General features: G+C 36.0%; 1 protein-coding gene and 1 non-coding gene across 26 annotated transcripts in view; one reads left to right on the forward strand and one right to left on the reverse strand.

Annotated features, from left to right (window-relative positions):
* Positions 1-16013, forward strand: part of Sil1 (SIL1 nucleotide exchange factor) — a 301994-nt gene that overhangs the window by 231907 nt on the left and 54074 nt on the right. The gene's annotated exons all lie outside the window — the stretch shown is intronic.
* On the reverse strand, positions 12192-12295 carry LOC147826542 (small nucleolar RNA U13). Its single transcript, XR_015439035.1, has one exon. It is a non-coding gene; the product is annotated as a small nucleolar RNA U13 (small nucleolar RNA).

The raw sequence follows: 16013 nt of genomic DNA on the forward strand, positions 1-16013 counted from the left end.
CTCTCTGGGTTGGGAATTCTTTAGAATTTCAATTAGCTTGGATTGTGCTAGAAAACTGATCAGGCAAAAGGAATTGGGAGACCGCATCTTGAAAGAATGATGCAGAAAGGTATGTTGCCATCACATCATTATTCTCATCTTTAAAAGGTCAGGACATCTGCTTGCTGCCATTAGTCCATTAGAATGCTATCATTCCTCCCATTTTTCAAAATCTGCCCTAGTATCATTTTTACCTCTAAAACAGGAAAGAAATACACTAATTCTTGCTGTAAGATAATTGGGGTGACAATAAGTGTTGCCTTACCTAGATGTGGAGGTTGCTATGATGCAAGAGAAAGGCTATTTTGAACATGTTTACACATGGTAGGCTTTGTTTTGAAAATATTTTCTTTGCCTTTTATCTATGCTTATCTTTAATCAGAATCTCAGTCTGATGCCTCCTCAGCTTGAAAGAGTTTCAGCATCTTTTCATAATAAAATAAGTGGCAGAGCTAGGAAGGCCAAAAGATTTGTTCTGTGAGGAGAGGCTGAGAACACTGTAGGCCTTTTTTTTTTCTTTTCCCTGGAAGCCTTGATCTTTAGGCTCTAATTGTCTTGAGGTTGTATTATAGACAGTTGAGCACTAGCCAGGGCACCTCCATCTTTGGTCTCACATCCTGGCGCTTTCCGGGAAGTCCGGGAAATGAGTGCAGCTACCGGAAAGGTGGAGAATCTGTAAGTTTGTCATTGGTAGGTGCAGTTTCAGCCCTGGGGAAGTGCAGAATCTTATTCCCATAAACTTCAGATACTTGAGAACTTACTAAGGATTGCCTTTTGTTTCTTTCTTTCTTTTTTTTTTTTTTTTTGGTACCAGGGATCGAACTCAGGTTCTTGTGCTTGCGCAGCCGGCGGCAAAACCACTGAGCTAAATCCCCAGCCCTGCCTTTTGTTTCTTAAGCCAGAAATGAACTAAATCAAACATTCACCTTTCTCTGTCCAGATCCTTTTTGGAAATCTTTGCCTTATTAAATATTTTCTACCTTAAGTATGAACAGGTTATTCCATCCATCCTTTGCTATGGGAAAGACCTTTCATGGGTGAACTGTATAGTGTCTTCATATCACATCCTAGTTAAGGGGAAATAACTAAGTGACCTGAGAAGCAGGCACTGGGGCCTGCTTAGCAGACCATAAGTCACCCAGAGGCTACGCCAATATGTGGTTTTATTAAGACTTCTCTTCGATTATATTAGCGTAAGACCATGTTAACATTTATGCAGCTCACTAAAATTTAAATAGAGATAAATGTAAAATATTGCAATTTAGTGTTCTAGTGCCAAGCAAACTACTGTATTCAAAATGTTCTAGCTGGGTTTTTGATGGCTCACTGGAGAGCTGTTACAGTGACAGGATGGTATGGCGCCAGAGCTTTTGGAAGCCAACAGCAGGCTCCCAAACCCGATGAAAATGTCAGTGTTTTATTCAACACAAGGTATGAATATTTCTGTGCATAAAGGCAGGTTTCAGTGCTATAGTCTGATATTCATTATTTACTCTTGTTGTCCTGAGTGTTGGCTCTGCAACTCCCTAACTGCTCCCAGCATTCAGGTGTGTACAGATGTACCACACACATGTCTGTACACAGTGATTGGATAAGCCTGTTCTTTGTAAAGAGGGCATTCAAGGCATCATGAGCACGGTGGAATCGTGGACTCCTCTGTGTGCCCATGGACAACCTTTCTAAGAAAGCCTCACCTTTTTAATTTGTTAAATGGAAACAATAATATGTATCCTGTGCATTTCATAAAATTGAATATCAAATAACATGTTATACAGTCTGTCTTGTGAAAATGCTTATCTTGTACCTGTCTACAATAAGATGGTATCAAAATCATCATCACCTTCATCACGATGTGTCCTTTTTTACTATAAGGAAATTCTTGTTTTATTTCTTTCTATAGTAAAAACCTTTATTCATCTCTTTTTTTGAGACAGGGTCTTGCTATGTGGCTGGCTTTGAATTTGTGGCAATCCCCCTGTCTCAGCCTCCTGAGTGCTGAGATTATGGGCGTGTGCTACCGGCCTGGCCACTCATTTTCTCTTCTGTTAAGGTGTTTATGTTCTACCACATCTCTTGGTGCTAATCTTCCTACTTCAGCAGGGTGTTTATTTGCCTCCCTGGGTTAATTGCTTAATAAGAATTCTACACATACATCTGTGAATGAAGAGATCTTTTCCTCAATGTTAAACATGAAGCAATTATTCCAAGATCAAGAAGCAAGAGGTGACAGAAATGTAATTGACGTGGCCACCGAAATATAGTTTGATGCTTTATATAAATATTATTCACACCCAGTGATGGGTCATATACTCATTTTCTTATGCTTATTGCCCATGTATAAGACAGGTTAAGAAGAACGTACAAAGATAGCTGCTTTTAGCAGATTCATCTTTTTGTGGCTTGTTACTTTTTATAAACCTTATTCTTCCTTCTTTAGTAAGTTATTTTCATTGGCCTTTCTATGACCTGATTTCATCTTACAATGGCACGTGTGTATGTCTGTTTGCAGTCTCACCTCCTAGGAGTCTCTAGACACCCAGATAAATCCTTTTGTCTGTGTAAAGGATGACTCAGAAAGGCCTTGTGAATTTCAGAGACCATGCAATCTGCAATGTGGTTTGGGTTTTACTTCCTAGCCAACTGCCTGTCTACTTTTGCTTTCTTCTTACCTCCCTATGTAACAACTTTACCATTTAACTGTCAGAAGCTAAACTATCAAGAAACTGGTGAGCCTGTGCCAGGTGGCATTGGATTTATCATTCTTACCTCCCAGCCTGGTTGGTGGTTTGTTTGTTTGTTTGTTTGTTCGTTTTTGGTGTCTTACATCCATCTTTGATAACTCATGTTTACATATGCAAATGTATGAATTATTGTGCAATTTCATGGGCTTATAAATGTTCATGAATGTAATGTTTTTATTTGAACTGCCACATTGTGCAGGATGTCATGGAACTAAACTCAGTACAAAAGAAATGTGCTACCAGTCATGGATAGATTTTGTTCCATAATGATGGATCTCTAGGATAGGATTCAGTTCTAACCTCTTTCTCCTTGATATCTTCCTTGAAATGTCCTTGGCAGATTTGGGATATACACATCCCTTTATAGAATTAATGTGTCTCTTTTCCAGCCTTGCACCCCATTACTCCATGCTTTTTTGGCACTCTAGTATCCTCAGTTGTGCCCTGCTCACTGTTGTACCAATTACAGTGGTACCTTGCTTCATAAACACTTTAGTTTGCAAACAATTTGGTTCACAAATGTTTGGCAAAATTTTGTTTTTGTTTACAAACTCTGCATCGGGTAACAAACATGCCGTGGCTATCTTTCCCACACAAACTCAAATGTGGCCATCTTTTCCAAAACAGTAGAACAAATTAAGTTCATGAACTGAGGCACCACTATAATTTTTAACCATTTGGCCAGTGTCATATAAACATGACCTATCTACATCAGTTGGCCTTCAGTCTCCAGTTTTCTTTTCTACAACCTTTGATGAATTTCAGTGCTCATCTATAACTTCACCCCTCTTTCGTAATGGCTTTTTTTGGGCTTGCTGGGGACAACATTCTTAATTCCATTGACATTATTTTTTCTAGTACCAGAAATCGAACTCAGGACCTTCTGCTTGCCAGGCAGGTGCGCTGCCACTGAGTTATATCCCTGGCCCATAATTCCATTGATATTTACTCTTCCATTATTACTTCTGTTATCTGTTAGATATGTTGAAATTTCTTACCCATTTTCCCCAATATCTCATATTCTCCAGCCACCTCCATTCTCTTTTCATCTTCATGTGCCCTGTTGAATGTGCTTGTTGTCCTTATTGTGACCTCTAGCCTCTTAATCTCTTCCTATTTTCTCACTTATCATCAGTGTTCCTTACTCTTTTCCCTGTTTCTATACTCCTTCCTCTTAGCCCACAATTGTACTCAAGTTACCTGTCCACTGACCCTGTCCTACCTCTAACTTGGCCATCACTTCCAACCTGCCAACCCATATTTTCCTTTCCATCACTTCCAAACTTTTTTTTTTCGTTGTTTTTTTTGGTACCGGGGATTGAACTCTGGACCTTGTGCTTGCAAGGCAGGCAGCGGAACCACTGAGCTAAATCCCTGGCCCACTTCCAAACTTTTGAAAGAGTGGACAAAAAGAAATACAAATGAGTGCTCATGTATATTATGTTAAGGTACTTAAATCCATGGTTCCCACAATCTGATTTCTGTCCCAACATCCCTGAAAATTTTCAAGAGTTCTTTTGAATCACTGACATTTCTTTAGCAGTTAACAGTATTGACCAGTACTTTCCCTTGAAAACTACTTCTTAGCTGCCATGTCATTATAATCCCTTGTTTTTGGGATGTCTGTTATGAATTACTTTCTCTCCTTTTTTTTTTTAATAGGCAAACAAACTTAATTTTTATTTGCTATTTTAGCATCATTGACCAACTCGTAGCCTTGAACATGACATTTCATCTTCCTGAGTCATAGTTCCCTCTACTGGAAAATTGAAACCAGTTCATGGCTTCACAGAGTTGTCGTAGGACACTTTGTGAAGAATCTATGCAAATTTTCTTGGGGGTTATAGATAACTTTTTATTTCTCTTCTTAAAAATTCTTTTGGGACTGGGGATTTAGCTCAGTGGGTCCAGCGCCTGCCATGCAAGCGCAAGGTCCCAAGTTTGATCCCTGGTACCCCCCTAAAAATTCTTTTATTGGTACATTTTAGGTACACAGTACATTTACATTTATCATTGGGTGCTTGTACCTGTACATGATGTATCTTGGTTCTTATTTTTTTTCCCCATTACCTGTGCGCCCTTCACCCCCTCCACCCTTCCCTATTTACATAGATTTCATTTCCATTTTTTTCTTTTCTCATAATTTTTCCTTTCCCTTCTTTCCTTTCCCCTTCCCCTCCCACCACCCCTACCCCTTTGGACCTTTTCCTATTTCAGATTATCAGTTATTCATTTTAATCATTTTAATCCTTATTTACACTTTCAATTTTTCACACTAGAGAAATTATTCGGTATTTACACGTGTGTCCTATTTATTTCACTTAAGAGTATGGCCTCAATATACATCCATTTAGCTATAAATGTCTCTAGTTTCTCTATGGCTGGGTAGTACTCCATTTTATAAAAAAACCACATCTTCTTTATCCAGTTTCCAGTTGATGGGCACTTGGGCTGTTTTCAAGCTTTAGCTATTACAAACTGTGCTGCTATCTCCTTTTTTTTTTTAATGACATTATCCTCTTTTTTTTTGGTACCAGGGATCAAACTTGGGTCCTTGTGCTTGCGCAGCAGGTGGCGAAACCACTGAGCTAAAACCCTGGCCCCAACATTATCCTCTTATTATTTTATTTTTTGGTACTGGGGATCGAACTCTGGACCTTGTGCTTGTGAGGTAGGCGCCGGAACCACTGAGCTAAATCCTTGGCCCTCTCTTATTGTTTTCTAATTGTATCTACTCACCAAGATTCTTCCAGCCTTGTCCTCCTTCTTTTTATTTTCTCCCCAGTGGTCTTTAGCTGTTGCTGTAGTTTCAGGTTCTACCACATTATGGACACTAATGTCTACATTAAAGTCCAGCCTTTCTTCTGAGGTCTTATCCTACATTTGTACCAGACTGACTGATTCCACCTCAAACTCAAGAAGGAGAAAGTTGAATTCATTCTCTCTCTCACAAATTAGATCTTCCCTCCCACATTCTCTTTTTAATATATTCTTGACACTGTTATTATTGTAGTTTCCAAGCTTGAAACTTTTGAATGGTATTTGAGTCTTTGTTCTCTTTCACTAAATTGGTACACAGGTCCCATGGATTTTTATTTCCATTATTGTTATATACTAAACCATGCCTCTTTTTCTTCTACTTTAAAGACTCTTGATGTTGTGAGCACAGCAACCTGTTAAGGGAGAGGATTCCTTTCTCTAGTGCTAGGAAATAAGTACTGAATAGTTTAAGTTAAGCATGGTAATCCCATTCTCTGTGGATGTGGATTTTTTTTTTTTTTTTCAGTACTGGGGATTGAAGTCAGGACATTGTGTTTGCAAGGCAGGCATGGTGCCACTGAACTAAATCCCTGGCCCTTGTGGATTGATCTTGAGATGGGCATGTAACTCAGTTCTGACCTATGACCTATAAAAGGATATTTGCTAGGAGGCTTCTGGGAAGGATTTTCTCCTTTGAGAAGAAAGATAGTAAGCATACCTTGGCCACTTTCTTCTGCCTTGATTGTAGTTATCCTGCAGCAGTAACTATCTTAGACCAGTGAGGTGAGACTCATAAAGACAGAAAGCCAACTTCCTTAATAGAGGAGAAAGATAGAAGGAAGCTAGGGCTTTTATGATGTAGTTTAGTCCCTATAGAGTTTTTGGAACTACCTACTTGCCGATTTTCTTCTAAGAGGTAATTGAATGTCTTTTTTAAAAAAAAAACTCCTGTTAATCATTATTCTGTTATTTGCAACTGAACATATTCATATTACTAAAATTTCCAGACTCTCAGATCTTTTAAAGTTCTTTTAAATTTCCCTCACTTCTTCATATCATTCATCTAAATTTGTAATTGTGTATTTGTTTGATTACCTATTTATTGATATCCCTTATTAGAGAGTACTGGCAGAGATTGGATCCCTTTTCTGTCATAATTTTGCTGTCTCACTAGTGTATAGCATAAGACCTAGCATTGAGTGAAATGAATAAATGAAGAAACAAAAAAATAAACTGATACCTAGGAAATGAATTGTTCATCAGCTAAGAAATCCAGGATGAGTGAATAGTACTATTTTTATTACTAAAATGATGTAATAGTAGGTGATTCAGATATTGTACTTTGACCCTTTAAAATATAAGGCCATGGAAATGAGTGTTACCCCAACTGGCCGAAGGCCCAGAAAGTAGAAGGTTAGAGATTGGGATGAGGTCGAACGTTGGAGATGCCAGCATTTAAATAAAAGTTTAAATGTGACCCCAAGGACTAGTCTGACCTCTTGTCTCTAGTTGCTAATTTTCCCATATTCCTCCAGTGAAAGAGGAGGTGCTCGAATCATTTGTATCTGATAAACTGATTAGCATAATAAGCAAATTGGCCCAGGCAATTGGATAGCCATAGCTCTTAAACTACATTCAAAGTCTTATTACTTTTTTCAGATGGCAATTAATGACAAATGGAAAATGAGCTCTAAGCCTGACCAGCTGCCCTGAGTACTGCAGAAATCAAGACTTCATTCTGAGGAGGGAGGCACCACTTTGCTTAATTAACTTGTCTTTTCAGCATTTCTTTTGAATCCATCTCTGTGATGTGCCCCTGCCTCCTCCACATCCTCTTAGTGGCTGCCTTAAGACATTTTCATTATTGAGTACCTCCTTTTAATTTTTTTCTCTGCATGGCCCCAGCCCACAAAGTTCTTTCTTTATCTTCAACTTTATTAGCATTTGTTGTCTGGACTTCTAAACTGATTCTTTGATACATCAACTTCTCTGTTGCATGCCAGTTGTTTCATGTATTTCCCCAACAAAACTAAAAGCTTTGTGAGAGTGGGTATTGGTACCCAAGTACATGATAATCATATTATCCTACAGGGGGTAAGTTTCATGTGGCTGCTTAAAGCACAGTCTGACACAAAAACTGAAATCACCAAAAACTGATAAGAAAAAGGAAGCCACCAAGAGCAATGAGGCCAGTCAAGTTCATTCTTTTAATTTTTTTCATATAGGTATTGAATCTCTTTTGATATATTAAGTGACTTATAGTATTTGTTATTGCAAATACAATAATTTTCAAATTTTCATTTCCTACTTGATTGTTGGTGCTGGGAATTCGCCCCAAACGCAATTTGTCAGTACAGATAATGAAGCACGAAGACACTAAGAAATCTCAAGAAGGCAAGTTTACTTCTGTAGAAGGGTGCGCATCACCCCTAAGGCTAGGTAGCAAGCCTACTGGGAGGCTGCAGCAGGCTGGTTTTTATCCCTAACGCTGAGAAGCAGCTGACCGTTTTTCTTATTGGCTGTGTTGAAGGTTCACAGTCTATCCTGATTGGCTAGTCTAAGTGGCATGAGGGGAGAGGCTGAAGAGTTGCTGGGCAGGGTTGCTAAAAAGGGGCGCTGTGGGTATGGGGAGCTGAAGGTCCTTGGCTATAATCTCGGGGTCCAAGCCAAGCAGATGTTTCTTATAACAACTGTAATCCTGGTGTAAGGTGTGGGGGAGAGTAGGCTAGGGAAGACTAGAGTTTAAAATGGAGACACTGTTGTTCTCCATTTTATTTTTTATAGAAAAGACCTTGTTTCTTAGATTGGTATATGATTTTATAGCAAATGAATTTGCTGGTCCTATTAGTTCTAATAGTTTATTTTTTCTTGGGTGTTCTTTGTAGATAATACATTAATGCCATCTAAAAATAAAAACAACTAAGAAAAAAAAAAGAAAAACAACTTTTGTTTCTTTCCAATCTTTATTCTTCATTTTCCTTCCTTATTGAACAATTTAGCACCTTTAATGTAATGTTTATTGAAATATTGATAGTATTTGCTCTTTTATTGTCTTTACAGGGAGTGATTCTAATATTTTACTATTAAATGTGGTATCTGTTATAGGCTTTTAATTGATTCTTTTGCCAGCATCAGATTTATTTTTGTCTTTATCAAGTTAATTATTATGAACGCAGATTAACAGCCAGACTAATAGACCAAAAAACATATAAAACCATTATATTAAATCAAGGTACACTTTTATATACATTGTTGGCTTTTAATAGATTAACAGCAGTTTATTCTTAGTTTGCTAAGAATTTTTAAATTTATCAGTAATTTTTTGTGCCTATCAAGGTGATTATATGATTCTTCTATTAACTTGATAATGTGATAAATTACATTAGGAGATGCTCTAATGGTTTACGTTAATATTGTTAGATTTAGTTTGCTAATTTTGCTAGAAAGTAGGATAAAATTTCTATTGTACAAATTAGATAAAACAATATCAATTTAACATATATGTAATACAATTTTAACTAGTAAAATAATGAATGAGAAGCATAATACTCAGGCTGCATTTTTCTTCTATGAAGAGAGAAAGAATCTAATTGCAAATGGTACACCATTTTCAGAACTAATGGTAAAGCTTTGTTTTTTATACTGATTAGTGAGTTGTTAATTTTTGAGTTATTTGTACTTTACACATTTTTCATGACACTCATAAAATAAACTTCAAATAATTAAACTTTTGTTTAATTTGAACAATTAAATAAACTTTTCCAAAAAATTAAAAGATAAAATACATGGTGGCCAGGGCTGGGGATTTAGCTCAGTGGTTCCGCTGCCTGCCTCGAAAGCTCAAGGTCCTGAGTTCAATCCCCAGTACCAAAAAAAAAAAAAAAATACATAGTGGCCAATTTGAGAGTAGATTTGCCCACTGATCAAGCTGATCATTGTTGTCTAATAAATAAGGCAAAGAACCATAATTTGCACCCCATCCCATGGGGAAACACTGCATGTAAAGCTTGACTAAATTCACCTTCCATATTTTGCTAGTTTTTATTAATAATTTTTACATCTATGATTAAAGTTATATTGGCCTTGTGAGTTTTCTTCATCATACTATTCTTGCATCAAGGGTACAGTAATATCTTAAAAGGATTTATAATGTGTCCTTTCTCTTGTATGGAACATTTTATATAAAATAGGATTGTCAGTTTCTGCATAAAACTCACCTGTGAAACTATCTGGGCTTGTACTTTTTTTTTTTGGTACTGGGGATTGAACTCAGGTCCTTGCGCTCGCGGAGCAGGCAGTGAAGCCACTGAGCTAAATCCCCAGCCCTTTGGCTTGTACTTTTTTATGGATATTTAAAATTAATTGTTTAATTTAACTAATATTATTAGTTTTTTTTCTTATTGAATCAGTTTTAGTCAGTTTTCTTCTATAAAATTGTTGATTTAATTTAAAAATTTACTGGCAAAATTTTTTATAGGATTTTTTTGTCCTTACTGCCCTGCTTCTGTCATTATATCCTACTTGTTACTTATAACAATTTTTATCTGAGTTTCTTTCATGTTTTTCTTGGCTCATGTTGCTAGGTTTGTCTCTTATTAGAGTAGTCTTGGTTTTATTTACTTTTTTCCTCTTTGTTTTCTATCTGTATTTCTGCAATTAACTTTATTATTTTCTTCTGTATACTACCTTTGAGTGCTCTTTTTTGTTTCTTTTCTTTCCTTTCTCACTGTGGCATTTTTCCTTTCCTGACATTTCAAATTGAATGCATAGCATAATTAAGTGTTCTATAAGTTAAATCATAGGTTTTTTTAAAAATCCATGAATTATTTAGTAATGTGGTTTTAGCTTCTCAAATACACTATTTCCTTTCCTGTATTTGTTAAGTATTGTGTACTAAGATTATGGTATGTATGACAGTAATTGTTTGGTATTTAGACTTTTTTTTCCTTGTTATTAGGGATTGAACCCAGGGTCTTCGCACTGAGCTAGATCCCAGCCCTTTTTTCTTTCTTTCTTCTTTCTTTATTTACTTTTATTATTATTACTTTTAATTTGAAACAAGGTTTCACTGTTTCCCAGGCTGGGCTTAAACTTGAAATCCTCCTGCCTTGTTATAGGCATGCAGTACCACACCTGGCCGAGAGTACCTTTGTTTCACCTGTCACATGTGGTTAGTTTTTATGCATGTCCTATGATTGCTATAACCTCAGCCCAAGAATGAGTGCTTTTTATTTATTAGATAATGAACATATATAATTTTTCTTTTGCTTTATATATCTATGTGTGGGCCAGGGATTTAGCTCAGTGGTTCCGCCGCCTGCCTTGAAAGCACAAGGTCCCGAGTTCAATCCCCGGTACCAAAAAAATAAAATAAAATAAAATTTAAAAAGATATGTTATATATCTATGTGTGTTAATTCACTTTTCTATGTAAAGTGTTCATGTCTATTTTCTTACTAATTGATGAACTGCCTCATTTTTTTCTGAGAAATTCATAATTAAAGTTATTATGATTATGTATTTCTGTCTCTTCCTGTAATTACTCAGTTTTTGCTGTGAGGTAAGATTATTAAAGATATACACATTTGTGATTGTAATAACCTCATGCTGTACTTTTTTGTACCTTATTACATTATGACCATCTTTACTAGTGATAGGTCATTTTTGCCTTAGAATCTACTTTATTTGATACTAATTTACCTACCAATTTTTTGTTGGTATTTTCTTGGTATATCTTTTTCCATCCCTTTTCTTTCAGTCTTTCTTACCATTATATCTTGGGTATATCTTTGCTTACACAACACACAGCTAGATTTCTAAGTTAATCCAATCAATCATTTTAATTTTTTATTGGGTAGAATTAATTCATTTCCTTTTATTGTGACTTATTGACATATTTGGATTATTGTCTGTTTCAACAATGAATTTTTAACATGCTTTATTGAACTGCTAAAGTTAGAGTAAAGCTTTCTACCTCCTTTCAAACATTATAGGAACTCTAAGAATGTGTTAACTCCAGTTTCTCCAGTCTTCATTTTCCATGATAGTATTGGGTAGTACTTTGTTTGTACCTTGTCTTTAACCAACTTATAAATTAGTTATTATTATCATTTTTAATGTCAATATTTGATGGTTCATACTTTTTCATGTTTACTGATTTGTGTTTCTGTGTGTGTCTGTGTGCCTGTTTTCCTTTTGAGCTTCAATTTCCTAGTTTTTCTTTGAGCAAATGTCTGGGGGTGGTAAGCTTTTTAGTTTTTCCTAATACCTTTGTCATTTTGTCCTCCCTCTTAAGTGATAGTATATCTAGTTATATTTATGATATATATTGTTATTGATGAAAAATCTATTGCCATTTTAATAGTTTTGCCTTCTTAGGCAATCAGTTTTTCCATGATTATTTAAAAGTTTTTCATTTGTATTTATTATCATCAAATTTTGCCATTTTAATGTTCTTGTATGCTTTATTTTAATTTATCCTCTTTGGCTCTCAGTTTACTTTTTTTAAACTACAGACTTTAGTTATGGAAATTTCTGGTTTATTACCAGCACTGTGTGGTTCATTGACTCTGCCCTATATTCTCTATTTGGGGACTATATTGTACCATCTGTTTCTAACAACTCTTGACTGTTTTTTTTTTTTCTCCCTTCACATCAGATAGGTAATGTGCTGACATTGTAGAAAGGTTTGAGGTAGGAAGAGCTCACACAGTGGCATGAAAATCCAGTAATCACACTTGAGAACCACAAAAGTTTCTCTTTTTTTATATTTCATCTCTTCTTCTGGATGATTTCTTTTACTGTATCTTTACTGTTAACTGTATCTTTCTTCAGTGTGGCTAATGTACTTATCACATTAATAACATTTTTTTTTTGTACCAGGTATTGAACTTGGGACCTTGCACTTGTGAGGCAGGCAGCGGAACCACTGAGCTAAATCCCCAGCCCCATGAATAACATTTTTAATATTAAATGACTTTTTCATTTATAGGAATTTCCTTCTATCATTTAATTTTATCCCAAGTTTTGATATGTAGTACTTGATTATTGTTCAGTTGAAAATATTTCAAGTTCAATTATGATTTCTGATTCATATTATATTTCTTAATTTCTAAATATAATGGAAAGCTTCTAATTATGTTTTTGTTTCTGACATTTAGATTGTGGTCAGAGAAAGGCCTTTAATTATTTTATTTTATTTTGTTTTTGAGACAGGGTCTTGCTGTGTAATTCTGGCTGAGCTTGAACTCACTGTAACCCAGGCTGACCTCAAACGCATGGCAATCCTCCTGCCTCAGCCTCCTAAGTGGTGGGATTCCAGGCATGCACTGCCACACCTGGCTTATTATTTGGTCATTTGAAATCAGTTAGACTTTCTAGTTGGTTAGTATCTGCCATGGTTTGGCTGAACATTCCCCAAAGGTGCATGTGTTGAAGGTGTGGTCTGTGGGTAGCACTGTTCAGAGGAGGTGGAACTTTTAAGAAGTGAAGCTTGCTGGGAGAACCTTAGGTTATCTGGGCATACTCTGTATCTCTGGGATTACAGCCCAGTTTCTCAGGTTCTCTGGACTTCCTGGCTACTGAGTAAAGTGGTTTACTCCAACATACACTCCCTTCCATTACCATCTGGTGCCCTCACTAGAGACCCAGAGCAGTGGGGCCAGCTGATCATCTATCATGAACCAAAATAAACCTCTTATCGTTTTTCATTTTTTATTTTTTTGGTACCAGGGATTGAACTCAGGACCTTGCACTTGCAAGGCAGGCGCAGTGCCACTGAGCTAAATCCCTAGCCCTAATTCTTTACAAGTTAATTGCCTGAGGAATTTTATAACAGTAATGAGAAGCTAATACAGTATGTACTCGGTTTTTGTAAATGACCTACATGTGCCTGAGAAGAATTATATTCTATACTCTTAGGGTGAAATATCCCCATCCCAACTTAGTCTTCTCTGCATAATTACAGATGATCATATAGTTATAATGGTTTGATTTAGGATTTTTTTTACTTTATGATGGCATAAAAGTATTATACATTGAGTAGAAAACATATTTTATAGTTTTATTTATTTACTTTTTGGGTGCCACTAGGGATTGAGCCCATGTCTTCACAATGAGTTATATCCCAGCCCCTACCCCTTTTTTTTCCAGATAGGCTCTCACTAAGTTGCTAAGTTACCCAGGCTGGATTGGAACTTGTGATCCTCCTATCTCAGCCTCCCAGAGTTCTGGGATTATAAGCATGTGCCATTATACCCAGACATGTGAAAGTTTTTTTTCTCACTAGAAAAATGTGATGTAATACTCTCTCATGATGCTGGGCAGCAGCAGCAAGCCACAACTCCAGTCAGCCACACTATTGTGAGGGTAAACAGCCAGTACTGTACAGTCTACTATGTTGCTAACCTATGATGTTCAGTAGATTAGATGTCTTAAATTCATTTTCTACTTGCAACATTTTTTTTTTTTTGCAACACTTTTTTGTACCAGGGATCGAACTTGGGACCTTGTGCTTGTGAGGCAGGCGGTGGAACCACTGAGCTAAATCCCCAGCCCCCTACTTCAACATTTTCAATTTATAATGTAACTCCATGATAAAGCAGGAAACCTGTATATGTGTATATCTCATACATACATGTACATACACACATTTGTTTGTATATGCACATTTATGTGAGGTGTCAAACTTTCAGTTATCACCTAAAAATATCTTAGTTTTATACTTATTCTGAAAAAGATATTTTCTCTGGTTGTAGAATTCTATGGTAATATTTGCTTTCTTTCAGCAAAAAAAATATACATTCTGTTCTGCAGTCTATTGTTGCTTTTGAAAAGTTAGCTGTCAGGGCTGCTCCCTAGTTCGATCCCTGCTACCAAAAAAAAAAGTTAGCTGTCTCCAACTTTGGAAATAATAACTTTGGTAATTCTTTTGAAAGTAATCTTTTTCTCTCTATGCTTTTAATATTTTCTCTATGATTTCTGTTTTTTTATGAGCTCTGCATGGTATAAATAATTTTTTCTGTTTATTGCTGAATTTATTCAATCTGGATGTGTGTCTTTTGTTCTAGAATATTTTACATGATCTCTTCAACTGTTATCTGTTTCTCATTCCTCTTTTTCTGAGGCTCCAGGTTTTTGGGTTTTCTTTTTTTTTTTTTTTTTGAGGCACCCTCTCACTATGTAGTTCAGGCTGGCCTAGAACTCATTATGTAGCTCAGGCTGGCCTCAACTCTCAGTGATCCTCCTGCCTCAGCCTCCCAAGTGCTGGGATTACAGGCGTCCACCACCACACCCAGCCAGTGAGGCTCCAGTTTAACACTTTGGGTAGCTCTTGTCTTTGGCTTATGTTCCCCTTTCGCTACCTGCTGCCAAAGCTAAAGACCACATTTGATTGAATCTGTGAATACTTTAGGCCTGAGTGATTTCAGTACTGTAGTTATTTCTTCAGATTCCCTCTCTTCCTTTGCTTTTGGCCTAGTAGTTCCTAATCATTTTGTTGCTCTGGAAATTTAAAAAGTATTTTATTCACCTCATTTGTTGGTTTTCAAAAGATGAGTCTGAATAATCTAACTCACCATTGTTAGAAATGAGCATTTGTTTTTAAAAATATTACTGACTACCCTACTGAACCATCTTGTTAGTAGTATTTCAGTTTACTTTTTTATTTTTATTTTTATTTATTCCATTAAGTTTATTGATACATTTTAGAAAAATACAGTTCCATTCATCATTGGGATCTTATACCTTTACATGATGTATCTTGATTCTTATTTTTTCCCCCTTCCCCTGCCTTCCCTTCACCCCCTCCACCCCCTCCACCCTTCCCTATTTCCAAAGACTTTGTTTCCATTTTTTTTCCTTTTCTCATATTTTTTTCCCTTTTCTCATATTTTTTTCTTTTCCCTTCTTTCCTTTCCCCTACCCCTCCCACTTCCCCTGTTCCTTTAGACTTTTTCTTCCTATTACACAATATCAATTATACATTTTTAAAATTATAATATCAAAATTTAGAGGACATTACCACAGATTTTACAGAATTTAAAAGGATATAGAAAGCATATTACAAAAATCCTTTTTGAAATAAATTTGAAAACTTCTAAGGAAGTTGTCTTTGGAAGACAAGTTAATGAAACTGACTCTGGAGGAAATATAAAATTTGAATAGCACCTATGAAAGAAGGTTTATTCCTAGCTTGAAAACCTACCTATATGAGAACAACAGGCCATATACATTTTAACTGATGAATTATATCAAACATTCAAAGTAGAAAAAAGAAGGAACATGTTGCTTCTCATTTTAGAAGAAAAAAGTATGAATAGATAAAAATTTGTTTAACAAAAGAAACTATTAGAAGTGAGATCTGGCACTATGTGGAAAGTGGTTTTATTATAGGGATGGCAGTGTTGGTTCAGCTTTGGAAGATCCAACCCCAAAAGTCATCATTTTAACAGAGGAAAGGAAAAAGCCATATGAT

The sequence above is a fragment of the Heterocephalus glaber genome, unplaced genomic scaffold (assembly GCF_053883595.1).
Source record: "Heterocephalus glaber isolate CG9 unplaced genomic scaffold, H.glaber_assembly_v1.0 deba00001465, whole genome shotgun sequence".
In the NCBI taxonomy this organism is placed as follows: Eukaryota; Metazoa; Chordata; class Mammalia; order Rodentia; family Bathyergidae; genus Heterocephalus; species Heterocephalus glaber.